The sequence below is a fragment of the Mesocricetus auratus genome, unplaced genomic scaffold (genome assembly GCF_017639785.1).
Source record: "Mesocricetus auratus isolate SY011 unplaced genomic scaffold, BCM_Maur_2.0 Super-Scaffold_100025, whole genome shotgun sequence".
NCBI lineage: Eukaryota > Metazoa > Chordata > Mammalia > Rodentia > Cricetidae > Mesocricetus > Mesocricetus auratus.
In genome coordinates this window covers 3,696,172-3,715,151 of record NW_024429206.1, presented here as the reverse complement: position 1 = coordinate 3,715,151, position 18,980 = coordinate 3,696,172, and the positions used below count along the sequence as shown (strand labels likewise).

Genomic DNA, 18,980 nt, shown 5'->3' with positions numbered 1-18,980 from the left:
AACTCTGCACATCAGACATGCGCTTGTGGGTCTGCCGAAGGTGGGGCAGGGGCTGGGGCTCTCAGTGAGAGGTGTGCATGAAGAGGACAGAACCCGGAAGTGTGAGTTCAGATCCCTCTTGGGTCCCTCAGGGAGGCTGTGTGCAGCCTCCATCACCTCTCAGTAAAGACAGACACCAAAGTGTGAAGATAAAAGGTGAGGGCTGGCCAGGGAGACAGTTCAGCGGGTCACCTGCTGCTAAGCCTGACCCAGCCAGCTCCATTCCCTGGGTTTACAAGGTGGGAGGAGGGGCCACACTCTTATCCTCTCTGTTCCACAGGCACCTGTGTGAGGTGTGCCCACCCAACCCTACTGAATACAGGTTTAAAAAATAATTAACAAGAAAATGAAAGATGAGCTAACTTAATCAGGAGAATGTCTCGGGGCTCCAAGTGCCATCTCATGCTGGCTGCCCCTCCCCGATTGAACGCCCCCTCCCCCAGGATTGGAAAGGGATAGATACCCAGTTTGGGGAGATACCCATGCACATGTGGTCACATGTGGTCAAGGGCTTGCATGGTCAGAGCAGATTCTAGAAGTAGGTAGAATGTTCTAGCACAACAGTTCCTCAACTGGAAGGGGCATTAGTGTTGCCTGGCAGTTCTATTTCATAAGTTTTGATTTAGTGGCACTATAGTGGGGCCTAGGAGGTGACATTTACATAAGGGTCTCGAAGGGGGAGTGGATGTTGCTGGTGGGGAGCATCACAGAACCACAGTTCTTGGCGACTGTGACTCTTAACACCCCTGTGGAGATCATAAAGGTGCAAAGGAGTACAGAAAAGCAGATACCAGAACTATAGACAGCCGCCACAGACTTGGGTTCGAATCTTGCCACCGCCCTGACCAAGGGTCTACCTAGCAGAGTTCCCCAGGAGCCACGCCCCGGGTCCTGTAGGCTAATGTTGGTACCGGGTCCCCTTCTGGGATCCAAGGCTGGGCTTCTCTTGCTTCAGCACCAGGTCCGTGGCCGCGCCTCTCCACTGGCCAGCGTTGCTATGGCAGCGCTGCAGGCAGGGATGCTGAGGCTGAAGCGTGCACTAGCCCCTTTGTGAGGCGCGGGGGAGATGCACACCCATGTCTCGCTACCCCGAGCCCCGGACCGCATGCTGGGTGCTTGTGAGGGGCGCCCCCACCCGCATTCCCGAGGCCGGGTGCGGCATCTCCGCCTGCCAGCCGGTCCTGCATTAAAATTTCATGGGCGCTGCAGTACATGCGAAGACGACGCCGGCTGCGCTGGGGGGCCGTAGGGAGGGAGGCTGCGGACCAGTGCGGGGAGGAGTTTACGAGGGGAGGCGCTTGCAGGGGCTCCCCCAGTTATGTTGAGAGCTGGGCACAAAGAGCCCTCTGCACTCTAACCGCAGGAGCTAGGAGCTGAGGTAAGCCAGAGTCGCCATTCCCGCTCCCGGCAGGGCGCACCTGATTCTCGGGAAGGCGACGGGGGTCTCACAGTCCCAGGGCAGTGGTGGCCCGTGCTGGGTGGGTGATGGGACCCCCAACCCGAAATGGCCAGACGAGGCTCCGGTGAATGGGCCATGCGGATGGGGGGGGGTGCTCTGGGGTCTCGTAGTCATGGTCTGAGGGGGAACAAAGACCCCTCCCTTCCCCCACAGCTACAAGGGCGTGGGTACCCGAGTACACACCAACCCACAAGGTTAGCAGGTAACTGTCCAGGCCGGGGACTGCGACCCGGAGGTCTCAGCATGGAGGGTGGGGTAGCGGGTGGTGTCCCTGACTCTCCTTCCCTTCCTTCACACCCAGCCCCTACCCTTCCTCCACTTCTGGGACTCATCCCAGACCTGGGGCGTCCAGTGCATCTTCAAACCGAATGCTTCTCCGCACCCTCCTTGCGACATCGCTCGGGATGATGATTGCACATCCCCGGGGAGCCACCGCTTTGGCACAACAGCCCCACGAGGTGGTAAGAACCCATTTTAGAGATGAGGAAAAGGAAGTCCGGAGAGGGGTAGCGGCCCGTTTAAGATCACACAGTCAATGATTTTTGAGTCCAGACACGATGGACTCTGAAGCCCACGTGGCATCTCTTAAACGAGGTCCGGGGTGACCCCAGTAGCTTCTTGGCTCCCCAACCCTCCTAGGGTCTGAGACATTCTCTGAAGTGGCTGGGCATTTGAGAGGGAAAGGTCCCTCATCCCGGGCACGAGCGAGATTATTTCTTGGACAGAGGGATTCCGGGAACCACTCTCGTCCCAGGCTCCCAGCACAGGCCGCCAGGGATTGCTGGCGCACACACCCCACTGCGGAGCGGAGTTGCGCCAGGAAAACGCCCCCACCTGCTGGAGGGAGGGGGCGCGGGGAGCGAGCGCAGAGGGAGAACTTGCTGGAAGCAGGTTTGTTTTTCTTCGTGCCGAGCTGGGCGCAGTCTGGCTGCCTCCTCAGAGCACTCTTCCCAGGAGAGCCTCGGGCAGGGATGAGTAACCCCACAATCCCGGGGCTCCCCGCAAGTGAGCTGATGTCCCGCCATGTGGCCCCGCGCTGCGTCAGCACATCTGGGGGCCAGGCTGCATGTCTGGAGGTGCTCAAAATGTCTTCTGCTCCCAGAAGGGGGTCCGCTGGGGTCCAAACACTGCCCCCCCCCGGCAACCAAGCAGCAGTCGCTTGGCAAACAGGTTCCTGAGACCACTCCTTTTGCTCCCTGTTTTGGGAGGACACTGAACTCACCCCACCCCCATTTGGTTGATTTTCTATTGAAAGACATTCTATGTTAGCAACTTTATCTCCTGCTCGGTCCCACATTGTGTCCTTTCTTATCCTTTGCGGTTGAGATTGGTTCTGAAGTCTGCCCTACGCTGACCTTGCCGAATATTTAACCCATCTCCTCACCCCATAAGAGCAAGGGAGTGCTGGGGCGGGGAGGAGGACACATCTTATATCTTCAGGGCTCTAAAAAAAGTTCCCAGAATCTTTTTGAGCATGGTGAAGACACTTCTCTTACCTTGTGTAGAAAATGAGCATTGACCAGGCACCGCCCCTGCAGTCTCTGAGCTTGGTGGCCAGAGGCAGGAGGATGCCAAGTTGGAGAATAGGCTAGGTTACAACATGAGTTTGAGTCAGTCAGGGTTAGTGGCATCCTGTGTAAGAAAAAAAAAAAACGACAGACAGAGAGAGAGAGAGGGAAAGGGAGGGAGAGAGGGAGGGATAGAAGAGAGGGAGAGAAAGGAGAAAGACCATGTAAAAGGTTGACAGTTTACCCTTGCCATCTCAACACTTGAGGGGATGAGGCAGGAGGATCAACCTCCCTACCCCCCCCCCCCTCCATGACCTGGAACTCATAGAGGTCCCCCTGCCTCCTAGCGCTGGGATTAAAGGAGTGCTCTTGTGCAAACATACCTGGATAAGGACCCTAAATTTAAGGTCAATCTGGGTTAAATCACAACACTCTGCCTTAATTTATTATTTTTTTTAAAAATTTGCAATTTTGGAGCATTTTTCTTTAAATCTACCTCCCTAGATTTAATAAAGCAAACAAGAATTGTTAAGCTTCAGAACAAACATAAGAGAAAACTCCATTTTCACTGAAACTCGCCTCACAAAGCGGTGGGAATCACCTCAGAATCAGAACCAGGGCTTCAGGAGAAGCCTGCTTGGCACACAGCTGCTCTCCCTTCTTCTAACTGCCCTCCCCCCATTGGTCCATCTTGTAATAGATTGTTTTCCCCAGGCTCAGTTCACAGAACCCCCAAGTTTACTCACTGGAGTTGTGGAAAGAGAAAGAGCAGAGGTCTGTGTGAGAATACCTTCCCACCTGTGTCCGACTTAGGAAGGAGTTTTCCAGCCTCAGTCTCTTCAGCTACAGTGTGGGGGTCACAGTCTTGGGTGTGGGGACTACTACCAGTGAATCAGGTGCCCATACTGAGGATAATCCCTGTTAAACGCCTGCTGGGCCAGCTCACCCCTGCGGCAGGCACAGCTTGCATGTGTGTGTGTGTGTGTGTGTGTGTGTGTGTGTGTGTGTGTGTGTGTGTGCGCGCGCGCGCGCGTCTGTGTTCCTCCGTGGGGCAGTGCTGCCTTTCTGGACGCCCTTCCTGCTGTTGGAACAGTACACTTGGGGGCACTGAGCCTTTTGTGCAGGTTCAATGGGTCAGCGAACAGCTTGAGGCTCAGCCCTCTGTTCCCAGGGTTCACCCGCCTCCGCTTTTGAGTTCTGGCTCTTTTGTCACTCTGTGAAACAATAGTCAAGATGTTCGGGGACACCAGCAGGCTGAGGGTGACATCTGTCCCTCATCCTTTTCTGCATTGATGGGCTCAGATGAGGCAGGTGCCCCCTCTCTCTTGGTGCCAGGTGGCCCCTCTGAAGGAGCCAAAGGGGATGAGGGTCCTGACCATTGTGTCCCAGAGGATGCAGAGTGGGAGCCAAATGAAAACCAGCCCTAGCTACCCCAGCACAGCCACTCTGTGGACATTTGAAGATAAGCTGCTTAGCATGGGAGGTGATTTGTGTCTGTGATCTTAGCACTTGGGGGCAGGGTGGAGGCAGAAGGATGAGGAGTTCATAGTTATCCATGGATACATAGCAAGTTCCAGGCCAGCCTGGGCTACATGGGATTCCCCTATTCCAATAAATAAATAATAATAATAATAATAATAATAACTTTGCACCTAGATATTGTGTGTGTGCACTCCCGGGGGGGGGAAGAGGGGGAGAGACAGACAGAGAGAGAGAGAGAGAGAGAGAGAGAGAGAGAGAGAGAGAGAGAGAGAGAGAGAGAGAGAGAGAGAGAGAGAGAGAGAATAGAGACTCAGAGAGATAAAGTGACCCATTACAGGTCACACAGCATTTTAGCAATTTAGTTTGGAGTCAGGTTTCAAATCTGGATCTAGCATGTGTTTGTGACTGATGTGGTGTCACATGTCCCTTAAAAGAGGACATAATGAGTTACCCTGGGGGCATGAAAGCAGCTGCAGTAAACTGACCCCAGGTGGACATTAAACATGGGGACATCTATAAAGACTGTGAGCCCCTCTCATTCATCCCGTGTCTGCATTCAGAGCCCAAGAGGCACTACTGCCTGGAGTGGGGGCCAAGCACTCGAGTCTCCTCATCTGTAGGATGGGGATCCAGGTCTGTGTCCGGCTCGGCGCCCTTCTCCTGACTTTTGCTTTTGCGCCCCCTCCTCTGGCTCCAGGCACTCCCTTTTATGCTCTGTCCTCTGCTCCGGTCGCTCCCTGCAGGTCTCTGAACACCTCCACTCAGCTTTATGTCCCCAGGGTCTTCCAGAGCTTAGATCATCAGAGCCTCCATTTGGACCAGTGTTTGGGGCCGGTGGCTCTTGTGCGGCTGCGCAGTATGAGCGGCAGAAAGAGCAGCACCTGGGACCTCACTGTGGCGGCTCTTCACTGTCACAGGAACCCTGTGCATGTCTTGGGTGACATGAATGTGCTGTGCAGTCAAGCGCCATGCCGCTCAGAAGGTGGTGATGGGAGGGCTGGTGGGCAGTCCTGTCGCCTCACCTAATAGCCGTAGTGGGGTTGCCGTCACCCTCATACTGTGGACGGGGAGACTGAGAAAGGAAGACTTCAAGTTCTAGAGGAGGCTGAGTTCGAGGCCAGCCTGGGCTACATGGCAGGACCCTGTCTCAAAAAAAAAAAAAAAAGACAAATTCAAAGCACACAGTACTGATAGACTTGCTTTGGTTCCATGGTTCTTGCATAGAAGCCTTAGGGTAAAGTCTGTGCCCTTCCCTTCCCACCTCTCTCTGAGGAGGGTTGTGCTGATGTTGCAGTGTGGCTGGCCCTGGAATGGCTCTCCAGTATGTCTATGGTGTATACCCACTCCTCATTCCTGTCTCGCTCTCTCTGTTTGTGATAGCTGGAGGCCTGTCTGTTCATATGCACATGGCTGCCGTGTCTCAGTGGAACCTGGGGACGAAGCCAGTTTTCATCTCCGGCATGATGTGAGCGGTAGAGGCAGCCTTACCAAGTTGGCTCTGTCTCGACACTCTGGGGACCGAGCCTTCCGAATCTCAAGGTAGGATAGACCTATGTCTTCTGGGTGCTAGCCCTTCTGGGTGCTAGCCCTTTGTCAAACCTTCCATAAGGGGCTCCTGGTTTTGGCTTTTGGTATGTGGGGCAGAGCCATGAGTCAGGTCTGCAATCCACACAACCTTTGACCATGAACTTCTCAGCTCCAGCTCTTTTGCATTGTATGAATATCTTTTGTAGAAAATAGTGCCATAGAGGTGTAATTAGCTTGTTTTAAAAAAAATTAGGTGCATGCCTTTAATCCCAGCACTCGGGAGGCAGAGGCAGGCAGATCTTTGTGAGTTTGAGGCCAGCTTGGTCTACAAGAGCTAGTTGCAGGACAGTCTCCAAGGCCACAGAGAAACCTTGTCTCAACCCCCCCCCAATTAGTGTACAAAGTAATGGGTTTGGGGCAGGTAGTGTGTTCACCCACTATTCACAAAGCCCTAGTTTGAGCCCCAGGCACAGCATGAACTAGGTGTGGTGGCACAAGCCTGTAACCCCAGTGCTTGGGAGGTGGACATTGGAGGATCAGAAGTTCAGAGTTAACTCTTGCTGCATAGCAAGTTTGAAGCCAGCCTGGGCTACTTGAGAGTCTAAGAAATCAAACAGGGGCTGGAGAGATGGCTCAGTGATTAAGAGCACTGGCTGTTCTTCCAGAGGATCTTGGTTTGATTTGAAGCACCCATATGGTGGTTCATATCTGTGTGTAACTCCAGTTTCAGGGGGATCTGACCCCCTCTTCTAGTCTTCTTAGATACTGCACACACACACACACACACACACACACACACACACACACACACACACACACCACCCCGTACAACAGGCTTGTGCAGCTCAGTCTTCCCCGTCGCAGTAGCTCAGCCCTCTCTGGTACAGTTTTTATCATGGTGCAGCACCTCTATTTCCAGGGTGCAGCACCGTTGTGTGATGTTTTACTCTTTTGTCTTTTTGAGGGGTCCACCACCCAGATCCCAAGTCACTCACACATGGAGGCTTATTCCTAGTTATGGATGCTCAGCCTTAGCTTGGCTTAGTTCTTGCCAGCTTTTCTTAACTTATATTATCCCATCTGTCTTTGGCCTTGAGGCTCTCATCTTTCTCTATTACAGCATACCTTTTCTTTCCTTCTCACTCCATGTCTGGCTCTGTGTCTGGGTGTCTGGGTGTCTGGGTGTCTGGGTGTCTGGGTGTCTGGGTGTCTGGGTGTCTGGCTCTGTGTCTGGGTGTCTGGGTGTCTGGCTCTGTGGCTGGGTGTCTGGGTGTCTGGGTGTCTGGCTCTGTGGCTGGGTGTCTGGGTGTCTGGCTCTGTGTCTGGGTGTCTGGGTGTCTGGCTCTGTGTCTGGGTGTCTGGGTGTCTGGGTGTCTTGCCTCTGAAGTCCTTCTCCTTCCTCTCATTCTTAGATCCTCTTTTTCTCCCAGAGTTCTCCTCATCGTTAACCTCTCTGCCTGCCAGCCCCTCCTAACCTTGCTCCTGCCTGGCTATTGGCTGTTCATTTCTTTATTAAACCATCAGGTGTTTTAGACAGGCAAAGAACCACAACTTCACATAGTTAAACAAATGCAGCATAAACAAAAGCCACACATCTTTACATCACTTTTTTTTTTTGGTTTTTCGAGACAGGATTTTTCTGTGGCTTTGGAATCTGTCCTGAAACTCCACCTTGTAGACCAGGCTGGTCTTGAACTCACAGAGATCTGCCTGCCTCTGCCTCCCAAGTGCTGGATTTAAAAGCGTGTGCCACCACTGCCCTGCTCACATCTTTACATCATTAAACAAATGTTCCACAGCATAAGCAGAAGTAACACACTTTAAAATAATTCTCTACAACACAGCCAAAAGATTTTATTTTACTTTTTTAATTTTTGGTTTTTCGAGACTATGTAGCCCTTGTAGACCAGGCTGACCTCGAATTCACAGAGATTCTCCTGCCTCTGTCTCCCAAGTGTTGGGATGAAAGGTGTGCGTCAGCACCACCCGACTTCGAAGCCAAGAGATTTTGATTACACTTACCAAGTCCTGCAGCTATGTTTAGCGACACTGTCACATGTCCATTGCCCTAGAGAGATCCTCCATACCTGGGAATCCATTCCTATTCCACACTCAGCCATGGCGAGCAATAAGCTACTTTCTGTTGCTCCAATTTCCCTTCTATGGGCATTCTGTATAAATTTAGCTGCATCACTATATTTTTAATTTGAGAGAGGGGGGAGAGGGAGAGGAGAGAGAGAGGAGAGAGGAGAGAGAGCATCTTTTTTATATTTTATTTTTAAATTTAAATTTAAACTAGAAACAAGGTTGCTTCACATGTCAATTCCAGGTCCCTCTCCCTTTCCCTCCCCCCCTCCTGCGCCCTCCCACCAACCCCCCAATATCCCCTCATTTCCCCAGGGAGGGTGAGGCCCTCCATGGGGGTGTCTATAGTCTGTCATTTAATCTAGGTCAGGGCCTAGACCCTCCCCCAAGAGTTCAGGGTGAGAGTGCATCTCACATTGTTGGATGGGAGTCCAAAGTCCATTTGTATACCTGGGATAAATACTGATCTACTGCCCAAGGCTCAATAGATTACCTAGGCCTCCTCACCTCACTGACACCCACATTCAGGGGGTCTTGATCAATCCCATGCTGGATTCCCAGGCATCAGTCTGGGATTCAAGAGCTAACCCTTGTCAGGTCAGCTGTTTCTGGGGGTTAAACCAACCCAATCTTAACCCCTTTGGTCATCAGTCCTCCCTCTCTGTCACTGGATTTCTTGAGTTCAGCTCAGTGCTTAGCCGTGGGAGTCTGCCTCTGCTTCCATCAGCAACGAATGAAGGTTCTGTTTCTCAGACTCTCTGGCCATGGGATTGTAGGCTGGGAGAGAGAGCATCTTATTACTCATTCTAGGCTGGTCTTGAACTCATACTCCTCTGGGATTCAGGAGGGTACTACCACATGCAGCTTGGACTTGTCTTTCCTTAGCAGGGCCTGTGTGGTTTGTCCATGGTGTGCCAATAACCAGCTATTTTTCTCTGCCCAGTTGATCCCACTGTGTGGCTATACATCTCATCTGTTCATTAGGGATTTAATCTTGACCCACGCTTCCTAACTGGGGTGTGTCCTCTTTGGGGTTATATGATACCTGAGTATAAAGGCAGCCTATGTTTCTGAATTATTCTCAAGGTTGAGGGGCTGTGGTCTGTATTCCTGATCAATAAAATCCCTGACTAAGCTTCCAGAATAACAATTCAGAGTCACACATTACACTTGTGGGATTGGAGAGCCACGCCTTATCCTGATTTGTCTGACTCCTAAGCCCATGGCTTCCCTTCTATGCTACGAGACCCAGTCAGCCTGACTCAGGAGCTAGGGTTCCATGGAAACCTCCACTGTCCCCACAATTTGCCAGGATCCTGGGTCCTCACCTTGTGACAGGGTCACTGTGGTTTAATTTGTAGAGTTCCTGCTGGTTTCCAGATCACAGAAGAGAGGATGGAATTGGGAAGGGTCGTGTCCACCCTGCAAAGCAAGTCCTTACAGATAAGTATTCCTTTACCATCCCACTGTGCGCCAGTGTGCTTTCTGCTGGTGCATGTGTGAAGGAGGGGCGGTCCTGGAACCCCCAAGAGGGAGGGCGGATGTCCTGTGTATGCCTCCGGCCCTTGAGGATGACATTTGTAAAATTGGACAACTCCTTGGTCTTATAGACACGTGGAAACCTCTGTAGGGTTTCCCACGGGACACATTGTCTCCGTGACAGCAGGCTCTGAGAGACACCTCCTTTTCCCTGGCTCAGGCGCTGGAGGACAGATGTAGTAGAATTGTCAGGAAAGAGCAAATCTGAGTCCTGGGTTGAGATTTAGGGCATGCCCTCCACCCTGGTGACTTACAGTAGCCTGGATGAGCCCTGCACCACCCTCTGGCTCCAGATGTGTTCTTTGCTGTGGGAGCCACGAAAGGGTGGGGGCTAAGGTGGGCAGAAGGGCTGCTTTCATTTCCCAGCCGCTGCCTTGGTGGCTGCTAGAGTGCCCTTGTGACAGGGCAGGATGTGTCCCAGGGTCCAGAGAGAGGCACAGGGTTCCAGCAACTGAGGCAGTGCTGAGTTCCAGATCCCTGCTCTAGTCAGGACTCCCCCTCTGCTGTCCCCAAAGCTGCCCAGATTGCTCTGAGTTTTCCTGGAACACAAAGGAAACCACACTGTGCCCCTGTCTGTGAAGGATGCTCTGGGTGTCAGGGGAGGAGGAGGCAGGTGGCTCTTGGGCAAAGCAGGGCTTTGGTGTGGTCCTCTCCTGTGCCGGGCTTGGCTCTTCTATCTTCCAGAGTCATCCTGTGATGTCTGCGTGGGAGAGGAGCTAGGAGCTAGGCCTGTGATGATGCCAATGATGTCAGGTAAGAGAGAGAGGCATGGTTCCTTTTTAGGAGGGTGGCCAGAGCCCGTCTGCCTCTGAGGAGGCCTGGGAGGCAGAAGCAGAAGGTTTGCTGTGCATGGCCTCAGTGGGGAGTGGAGGCAGGAATGCTATGAATCTCAGAGTGGAGGCTCTTGCCGGGGGTGGTGTCATCATCTCACATAGGTAAGAACCTGGCCTTCCTTAAGGTGATGCCGCCTGTCCGGAGGCGAACGACAGAGACATGGTCCTACCCCCTGAGGTCTTCAAGTAAGAAAGCGTGTTACCACAGCCCAGCGAGGGGGTGAGCTCTCTGTTATGTGGAGTGTATGTGTCCATGTCTGGGGTGGGTGTACCTAGGGTCTCATCTCAGACTGGTGGGGACTCTGGAGGTCTCTCTCTCTCCCCTACTGCACTGGGTTGCTTCTCTGCCCCTGGCCTTCGGGAGTCACTCTGGGTCACCTGCCATTGGCTTTCTCTGCTGATCCCTTGGGTGAACCCCCTCTCTAAGTTTATCGTGAAACCTTTGTGTCCCAAGCTCTCCCTTCTGCTCCGGGTGTATGTGGTATGTGTGTGAGTGTGTACATGTGTGTGGTGTATGTGTGTGTGTGTGTGTGTGTGTGTGTGTGTGTGTGTTGGGAGCACAGGTCGCAGATTGGGTTATCTGGGGTATCTCACCTTCCTTCATTGTGCCCTTCAGATAGCCCTGCATGTCTTCAGACACTGGTCTGGTTTGGAGCCCTGGGGATTCCCTGAATTCTGACTTCACGGAACTGGGCAACAACCTGTCTCCATGAAGGCCCTGTCCTTGCCAATGCCAGCGATGGAGTCTGCTGGAGAAGAGCCATTCCTGGAAGATGTACTGCTTACTATCCACACTGCCTTTGATGGACAGATCCAGCCTGGGAGAGGCTTCAGTTTAGAGCCCTGGGGGCGGGTACTGGAGGCCCCTCCTGATCCCATGTGGACTGGAATCCTCCTCCAGTGTAGGAGGTGGGGTGGAGCTGAGCCCCTTCGTAAGGACCTGTGGGTAGGGCAGGGGCTCCATGGGCATGGAGGAGGAGCTGCTGGGGAGGAGCCTGATGTCTGTCTTTTGTCTGTTTGCTGCTTGAGCGATGGTTCTGTTTGGGTGCTCCCTGGATGAGGCTTAAGTTCCTCGCTGATAGTGGTGAGAGGATAGCCAGTCCTGGCCTGGGAGGAGCCTGGCTGGCTCATGTGCTGTCCAGCACAGAAGAGGAGCCTGGGAAGAGAAAGGGGGAGTCCCGAGATGAGGAGGCCAAGTAAGGAGACATACTGGCAGACTCACAGCTTCCTCAGCCACTAGAGAGTGGGTTACACCCAGTCTGCAAGGGCTACAGAGCCCGTGCCCAGTACACAGGGCTGCTGAACCAGCGCCCCGTCGGTGTTGAGTAGCTGCCCAGAGACTGAGGCTGGCAGATACCCACACCCCTGCTCAGGGTGAAGTGCCCCAGTGTGAATGTCCCTGTCCCTTCTGTCACCTCTGGTGACGACAGTCCATCTTGGAGGAGATGGTTCTACAGTGTGTGACCTTCTCTGGGACAGCCCAGAGAGCCTTCTCCCCGGGACGGGAGAGGCTGTGTGTTTACTATTAGCTCAGGCTGTGGGGTTTAGCACTAGAGGCCCACGCCTCAGGCTTGAGGCCAGCAGAGCAAGATCAAGGGATCAGAAGTAGCTCCATGTCCTTGTGTGGCCTTTCTGTGTCCAGAGTGAGTGGGCTCCAGGGATTTGTCCCATAAGGGCACAGTCTTGTCACCTGGGAACCCAGGCTTACGACCTTGTCTGAGCTTAGGCATACTGTTGATGGTCTTGTCACTCCACACCTTCACATAGGGGCTGGGGAATTCAGTCTGTGTCTCTTCGGGGACACAGTCTGGACTCTTAATAGGGTGGCTCCACAAACTTGAGTAACGAGCCACCCCTCCTCCAGAGTTCCCCATGTAGGGAGGAGCACAGGACTGCAAGAGTGGGTGCAGGTGCTGTGCCAGGGAACACGGGACATGTGTCTGGGAACACAGTGGCTGCAGCCAGTGCAGAACCATCTCAGGTCTTGGGGCACCCTCTGCTCTACACGTCACCTTGCCTTGATTTCCACTTTGTCATCTGGGCTATATGCTCTTCCGGTGGCTCTGCCAGGCTGTGCCTGCCTGGCTCAGTACTGGGCTCTTAGGAGGTGCTTCATGCAGTTAACTCCATGTGGCAATTTAGGGAGGTTTAGGTTGAGCACACATCTGGGTAGGTAGGGTGCTTTCTAATCCAGAGGTGTTCCTGGATGGCCACCACCGTCTGCCTTCCTGACAAGCCTGGGGCTTCGGCTGTCCTTGGTCTCTGTTGTAGCTTGCCCTGTTTTCCATAAGGGAAGGAACCTTGTTTCCTGCTGCCAATATGGAACCCACTCTGTCTCTTTGCTGTGAGCTAGGGTGGGAACCTGGTGCTGTCCAGTAATGCTTCAGACACTTGGAATTTCCTAGTCAGAGGGGAGAGAAACTACCCATGGAGAAGTAGACAGTGGGCAGTCAACAGATATCCCCAGTGGGAGGGAGACCCCAGCTCTGGCACTCTGGAGGGACTTCCGAGCCAGGCTGACCCAACCAGGGTCTTGGAGGATGAGAAAGGTATGGTTTAACCGAGTGCTTTTGGGAAGAAATTAGAGCAAAAAGCAAGGCCTCTCAGGACCCTGAAAACACTAGTGAGCACGCTTCTGATACTCCGGGCGGGACAGAAGGACGAAGCGTTTCCTGTCTTTGTTGGCTATAGAGTTATTTTCGTGCCAAACACTGTAGAATGGTCATTAAGAGTGCCGAGAGTGATAGGTGGTGTCACTAGGGCATACTCAGATGGCTTGGGGTTGCCTGGAAAGGAAGGGAAACAGGATGGGCAGGGGTGAGTGGGGTCTAAGCTTCGCTTTAGGACTGAGACTGGTTCCTTGCAGTGTTTGTAGAGGAAGGCAGGCCAGGCCAGTGATGGGAACAGCCAGAGGCCTGGGCGTTGGTGGTAGAAGAGATGTCCATTTCCAAGCATGGTGACTCTGGGGTGAGGTGGGGGGGGTTAGATGTTTTGTAGAAAGATGCTGGTGTGTGTGTGTGTGTGCACTAGCGGTTGTGTCTGTGTACATATGAGTGTGAGAAGATCTTTCTGGGAAGGGGCTGACCACAGTCAGGCAGGGGGGTCTGCACTGAGGACAAGCAGGGAGCATTTTCAGCAGAGCCCGAGTGTTTATGGGGGCTCTGAGACCCACAGCAGAGAAATGGAAGCTCTGGGCTTCTAGCAGGGGTCACTGGGATGAGGTTTGATTCCTGGGGAGGAGGTGTTAAGGGGTATAGAGGCAGACCCCCTGCCTTGGTCAGGCCCCAAGCCCAGGCTGGTGGGGACAGGAGGTCTGTGGTAGGTGGTGGGGTGGATGGAAGGGGAAGGCTGCATGGTGTGATTAACCTACTAACCAACCCAGGGCTCGGCCAGGACTCCATGGCACGCAACGAGATGCCTGGCCTTCTGTCGATTGACTAATCCACTAACCTGGCCCGAGCATGTCCTACTAACCCTGCGGCAGCCAAACCTTACTAACTCTGCAGTCCAAGGGCCTTCCCAGAGGCTGGAGCAGACGAGGCTCCAGAAGGCCCTGCCTGGGGCCTGGGGTCTCTGTGCAGACCCATCCTGCAGGGCAGGGCACACTAAGAGACTCACCAACTCTGCCACTTGCTGCTGGGGGATGGGGGGGACTGTGTGCCAGTCACCTGTCCTCTCTGAGCTGCTCTCCTCCACGGTGGAATGGAATCCTTCTCCTCCCCTCAATGCCTGCAACAAAGGTGTTGCTGCCCAGCAGGGATTTCAAAATAGAAAAAGACAGGGCGAGGGCAGGCTGCAGGGAACTCGGTGATATGTCTGTCCGTCCCCTGATCTCAGGTGTTCTGCACACAGACCCTTCTGCCCGGGGCAGACACGTGCCTTGAACCCCCTAACCGTCTCTTCCCATTCTCCCCCTCTTGCCAGCTTTCTCTCCCATAGGCAAGCTCTTTTGATTACTAATTGTCTAACCCTGGGGCACCCTACCTGCATCCTGCCGCCCCTTAACTAACTAATGGTCCTGCTGCCTTCTTCTTTCCTAGTGGCTCCTGTGTATGTCTGCTGAGGTGCCCTCTCTGCTGGTGCTGTGCTGACCTACTAACCTGGCCCTACTAACCGGTTTCTCTAACTAATCCAGCCCTGCCGAGCTCTGGGCCTCCTGGGGGCTGGTCCCTCCTTCTGGCAAACAGATGTCCTCAGGCTGACCAGGCCAGGTCTGGGGCATGGGACAACCTTATTAGTGATGCCCAGAGGAGGGGGAGGAGGCTGTCCTGTGGACATGGGACACTGGGCTCCGAGCATGACCTCTCTCCTCTGTGCACAGGTCTGGTTGCCACCAGGAGTGGATGGGACCAGGGGATCCTGTGGGAGCCAATGTGGGGCCTGTGGGTCTAGAGTGGGCAATTCTGGGCCCTACTTAGCTTAAGCCCTCTGTGATTTAGGCCAGGGAGAAAGGGGTAGGAATCCCAGGGGCTCTCCATCTTGCACAGGAGCTCATGGGTATGTGTCTGAGCCTGAAGCCAACGGAGAGCCGCGCCCTACGGGGAAGCTGTAAGTGAGAGTTTCCTAAGTAGGAAGTGTTTGAGGAGGCCTTTCCCTGAAAAAGCCACAGAACAATGTCAGGCATTTCCCAAGTGAAGCCTGAAAAGGCGGCGGCATCTGGACACTGGGCGTCTGTGAGAGGAGAGATGGCCAGTGCCCAGGGGGAAAGTTCTTCACATAAGCAGTCAGCTAGAGTGGCCTTCAGTGACAGGGGTGGGAACCTCAATCTGGAAGTAGAGGCAGGGCCATTTTCACACAGGAAGAAGGCGTGAGGATATTTTCCCTCAGGAAGTGTTTGGAAAGACTCACCCCACACTTAGGAAGGACAGACTGCTGGTTGCCATGGTGCACAGGTGTGGTGCCTCTACAGGCCGCTGGGGCTTATGGGAAGGGGAAACAGGTGCTGGGAAATGAATCCTAGGGGTCCAAAAGCCACTGGGGAAGTCATACCAGCTGTTTATGTTTTGTTCTGTTTATGCTCATGCCTCTGCCCCAGCCAGCCTCCCCCAGAGCCCGCCAGCTGCTAAGCCAGGGCCACACCTGGGGGTGATTTCATGCCTCACCTCCAGTAGGCTCGTGGCCTGTCTGGGCTAACCTCTGGCTCCTTCGCACTAACTTTAGCTCTTACCCAGCTAATCCCTGCCTCTCCATGGCTGCCCCAGGGGCTGACCACTAACAGCCAGCCTTGCCTATCGAGGGTGGGGTGTGAGGGAAGTGGGGGGGGTGTCCAGGTTCCTGACCTGGCTTTGGCTGGCTCCTTTGAACTACCCCTGTCTCTGGACTAATCCATGCCTTTCTGGTCTGTTCCTTTTGGCAGAGATGAATGGCTGTGGCTTTCTCTCTAACAGGTCTCATCTTCCTCTCACTGGCACCACTAGCGGCTTGGATGGCAGCATGGCCGGGAAGGGGCTGACACAGGCTCTGCGCTTGGTTGATATGGGGAGAATGTAGCTAGTGAGCGTAGATCCTTTGACTGCTCTGGGTCGGAGATTCCAAATGTCAGTCAAGGTGGTACCTGGGCTGGGGTGTGGCTTAGGCCAGAAGGAAGGATCCTGGCATCTACTGAGCATCTTGGTGGGGGTCAAATGTACAGTCAGCATTCTAGTGGCCTGGCCACTGGCCCAATCCCATGATCTGCAGTGAGTGTTAGCTCTTGGAAAATACAACCCCAGTCTTTGTAAACAGAAGCAGCTCAAACAGGAACCTAAGACATCTGTCTGATTTCTTCAAAGGATTTGTTATTTACAGAATCACTGGACATGGGGCCAGGGCCTGCTTTGAGTCCTTCTTTGAGAGACTCACAGAGGTTTTGTCCCTACATCAAGCTCCAGATAGAAATATCCGCAAGGGCTGCAAATTTTCCAGCTACACACCCTAAAGTGTGACAGCTCATCCTCTCCCTCTAACTCTTCTAATGCTCTTTTACACAGAGTAGGTGCACTGAGGGTAGGGGGCGTGGCTGGCAAGGATTTGGGGAGCAGAGACAGGAAGTCATGAGGCCAGGGGGCCCTTGTGGAGTGTGGCGGGGTGACGCCAGGTTGAGGTGGGCAAGCGTCTTGTTTCACTGGGTTGATCTGGATGTCAGAGCCTAGAATATTGGAGGCTCAGTGTCGCTGGGCCTGTGGGTGGCCTCAGGGACAGGTAGCCTGTGCCAACAAGTGCTGTGACAGCTGCTTTCCCATGGGCCTAGGACTGAGTGTGTTGAGCCACCGGGGAGCTGGTAGGACATGGGTTGGCATACAAGACAGGGCTGGGATACACCACTGCTGCCCTCTCCTGGCCGCTGCACTTCATCTTACCCACAATGCCCAGGAACTCCTGCAGCAGAGGCTGCCCTGCTGAGGACCTATGCTGCTTCAGGCTCTGCTACAGATGCAGCCTTGTCATAAAAAAAAAATGACAGGGTCCCCATATGGGATGCTAACTGGCATCCAGTTCTGTGTGGTGAGCCAGGACAGGGTCAGGGATCAGGAGAGCTAGGGTAAGGCAGGCAGGGGGAGGGCTCTCAGAAGAGGGGTCATACCAGCTAAATCTTGGTAAGCAGGGCATGGCTGGATACAAGCCCCACGAAGCTCAAGATCAGAGAGGATCCAAACAGATTCTGGGGGAACCCTGGGGGAGTGTATTAAGTGAGGGGCTCAGGATGTGACAAGTCCCAGGCCTTGTTGGCAGCAAACACAGGCTTCATCCCCATGGGATGCCAGATGTGGTCTGCACTTGTAATTCCAGTGCTAGGGCGTTAGGGACAGATCTGTGTGGTCCGCTGGCCTGTCAGCCTAGCTCATCATATAGTCTGAGCGCATGGCAGGGCTGGAGTTTCAAGCTGGTTTGCTTCAGCCCAGCATGGAGGAGCTTGCCATGTGTGCCAGTCATGTTCTAGACAGCGCCAGTGCTTCTGGTTACTAGGAGGACCCTTTGGTCCAACTGGAGAGGAGCAGGGTTCATCATGCCCACCCTTAGCCCTCTGTGAGGTTCATGGGAGACACCTGGAAAGCAAGGAACAGAGGTGACAGGAAGCTAAAACTTAACACAGGCCCCAATGGTGTACGCCTCCTCCAGGTGATCTGGAGGTAGGTGATGGTGATGTGTGTGTATGTGTGTTTGTGTGTGTGTGTGTGCACACGCCTGTGTGCCTGTGTGCATGGGTGTTTGTGCATGCATGAGAGGGTTAGGGGAGAAAAGAGAGTATGACTAGAGGAAACCGAGCCACGGAAGGCACATTATTTGTCCCTGGACTGCTCCTGCGCCCCCCCCCCGCCCCATTCCACTGAACTTTAGGCTTGTTTCGAGAAGGACCCTGCAGGCGGCAGACCAGCCTCCTGTCTGGAGGTGTTGGTACCTCTTCACAGTCGGCCTGGAGGGAGGAACCACCAGGTGGGGCTGGTCCAGTGAGGACAGCCTGAAGATGCTCAGTTTGGGACCCCTGGTGTAGCCCTCAGGGTTCCCCAGGAGCCTCTCTGGAATCTTTCCAGGGGCCATTGTTTTATAACCAGCCTAGCAAAGATGTCGGTTCTGAGTTGTCCTGCTGGGAGATGCTGAGTGTGAGTCCCAGAAGCCTGATGTAGATTCAAGACCAGATCTTCCGTGGGTTCAACCACAGTTCCGTTTGCTCTTCATGATTGTAGCTGCTTCTGTGTAAGATGCCATTTGATATTAAAGCCGGCACACGCTAAAGAGTGACTGGGTTGTAAGGTGGAGGGATGCGTCTGGTGCTTGAGTAAGGGGCAAGCGGCGGGACTTCCGAGGCTGGGTGAGCAGAGCTGCCGAGTCAGCTGAATAAAAGAATCACTCATTTTTATATAATTAAAATATTTGGGGCCAGTATGGTGGCACGCCTTCAATCTCAGCACGTGGGAGGCAGAGGCAGGTGGATCTCTTGAGTTTGAAGCCATCCTGTTCAATGGAGTGAGTTTGAGGCCAGCCTGGTCTACAGAGGGAGTAGCCAGGGCTGTTACACAGAGAAACCCTGTCTTGAAAAACTAAAATCAAAAGCAAACCAAACCAAAACACAAAAGCCACCTGGCTCAGCATGAGCAAGTGCTTGCTTTCTCTGCAAGCTTGGTGGTGAGTTTACTAAAACTCACAGTAGGAGAGAACAGCTTCCCAAAAGGTTGCCCTCTGACCTTTCTTTCCACATATGCAACCTTGGGTGTGGTTCACCCCCCACTCCCCCCCCCGCCTCTCTCAGTCTATAAAATAGAACTTTAAAACTTACAGGGCCGTGGAGACGGCTCAGCGGGTGAAGTGCTTGCTGGACAGATATGATGTGTGCTTGCAATCCCAGCACAGGGGAGGTAGGGCCAGACAGGCAGTCAGACTGCTGGAGTCCACTGACCAGCCAGCCTGGCCTAGCTGGTGAGCATCAGCCAGCGAGAAGCCCTGTCTCAAAACATAAGACGGAGGCATGACATTTGAGGTTGACTTCTGGCATGTACACACCCTAAACACCACACTTGCTTGCTTTCACTA

The 18,980-nt window shown here is 53.7% G+C and overlaps 1 long non-coding RNA gene across 2 annotated transcripts; it reads left to right on the top strand.

Moving 5' to 3' along the window:
• Window positions 1–1,081: 1,081 nt before the first annotated feature.
• LOC106021852 lies at window positions 1,082–18,185 on the top strand. Of its 2 annotated transcripts, XR_001196999.3 has the most exons (6): window positions 1,082–1,417; window positions 1,800–1,959; window positions 5,869–6,027; window positions 9,462–10,392; window positions 10,598–10,692; window positions 11,089–18,185. It is a non-coding gene; the product is annotated as an uncharacterized LOC106021852 (long non-coding RNA). The 2 variants fall into 2 exon arrangements; XR_001197000.3 differs by lacking the exon at window positions 1,800–1,959 and having other exon boundaries at window positions 1,084–1,417.
• The last annotated feature ends 795 nt before the right edge of the window (window positions 18,186–18,980 follow it).